The sequence below is a fragment of the Trichechus manatus genome, unplaced genomic scaffold, assembly GCF_000243295.1.
Source record: "Trichechus manatus latirostris isolate Lorelei unplaced genomic scaffold, TriManLat1.0 scaffold00085, whole genome shotgun sequence".
Taxonomy (NCBI): Eukaryota; Metazoa; Chordata; class Mammalia; order Sirenia; family Trichechidae; genus Trichechus; species Trichechus manatus.
In genome coordinates, this window is record NW_004444021.1 from 5999186 (window position 1) to 6001280 (window position 2095).

Genomic DNA, 2095 nt, shown 5'->3' on the forward strand with positions numbered 1-2095 from the left:
ATAATTATATATTACTGGTTGATGTTTTTTAATCACAGTACTGGAAAACACCCCGTTAAACCAAAAAGAAAAAGAAAGAATTATGAGGACATATGTGTCAATGTCTTTCCACTTATAATGGTCTCATATTAACAAAAAAAAAAAATGCTTTTCCGGGAAAGGTGCAGTAGCTAATGAGATCATAGAGGACCTAATCATCTCTTTCATTTATATCTTTTTTTAAAACAACTTACCAGGTTACTATTTTTATTAGTGTCATTATAAAAACAATGAAATAAATTTTATGCTGCCAACGACATATGATATAAGGTTTAATAGAAATCATCATATTCTTCAGATACTTTGAGGCAATAGTAGAGTGCATTTCACTACAAATCTCAGGTTGTATTTTTACTGTAACTATACACAATGAGATGTGTGTTAGATTATTCATGTTCAATAGATTTCACATGCGGGAGAAGTGGAGGCAAGATGGAGGAGTAGTCAGACGGTTCTGGTGGACCCTCTTACAACAAAGACCCAAAAAAACAAGAGATTCAATTATATATGGCAATCTGGGAGCCCTGAACATCGAAGGCAGAGTTGAGGAACTGGACTGAGTGTCAGGGGGAGGGAGAGACAGTTCGGAAGCAGCAAGGGGTTGCCACACCTGACCCGGCGAGAGTCTGAGCCCTTCAGGCCTGGTCAGCTTGGGGGTAAGCGGTAAGGCAGGCAAGCAGTCGTGCTCGGGAGGCACGTTTCCTGCACTGGGAGAGACCCAGCCGCTGAGAGTCTACACAGCCACCCAGAACTAGTGAGAAGCAGCCCTCTCTGAAAGATAAGTACTTGCGTACGGCTTACCACACGTAGGGAAAAACCTCTCTCCCATATACCTCCCCACTCCCTGCTCTGCATCCTGGACTGACTTCAGCAATTGCTGAGTCCCCTGGGCCAGAAGTAGGATCCGTCACACGCCTAGAGCCATTCTCCCTGCCTTGGAGAGTGAACAAATTAACAAACAGGAAAAAATAAACTGCCAGCTTCCCTAAGCCAGGAACCCAGTGTAGGCACAGCTTCTTTGCCTAGGCACAGGCATAGGGGATCCATGGACTTTGAGTGTCTTTTCCCCTGCATAGACTTGTGTGAGCCCATCTCAACAGTGTATGCCCTCATTATCACAGTAAAACAGGGTATATACTGGAAGTCTACCTTCAACTGTTTCAGCTGTGAAGTGGCAAGTTCTTGACATTTAACAGTGCTCTGCCCATTAAGCAGGGTCTTCACCTACCCATATCAGGGGCCTGAGGACTGGTGGCTCCACCCATGCCACCTAGCCACCTGCAATAGGGGCCCATAAATAAGAGGTACCCCCCAGTCCTTACAGCCAACAGCATTAGCCAACAGCATTAGGTGCTCATAATCCAGCTGCAAAACCCACACACCTACGCACTCTAGGGAACAGGGACACAACTTCCTCCTGGACACTCAGGGGTGGCAGTCAGCTTCCTACCTTGCTCAGAGCACGTCCCCCTGTTGTAGCCAGATGCCTGTGCCTACACCAATCACCCATGCCTGTCTAGGACTGTAAGTGGCGATCTACCTGGGCACCTGAGCTGAATCCATATGGGAGGAGTGGGCAGACTCCTGAGCCCAGATACCTAGTAATAGATCTAACCAGCTGGTGACAGGACATTAGAGCTTCAAAGGTGCCAATAATCAAACTAGCTCATACGAGCAGCCTATTTGGACACATCAAAACAAAACAAGAAGCTAGGACATAGTAAGCAAACATAAAATAAATATAATAACTTATTCATGGCTCAGAGACAACAGTCAATATCAAATCACATAAAGAGGCAATCCATGATGGCTCCAGCAAGCTCCCAAAATAAAGTATCTAGAAATTTTCCAGAGGAGGAAAATTTCTTCAAATTACCGGAGGCAGAATACAAAAGATTAATATACAGAACTCTTCAAGAAATTAGGAAGGAAATTAAGCAAAACACAGAACATGCAACAGAGGAAATTAAAAAGATTAGAGATGAGCATAATGACAAATTTAACAGGTTGCAAGAATCCATAGAGAGACAGCAATCAGAAATCCAGAAGATTAACA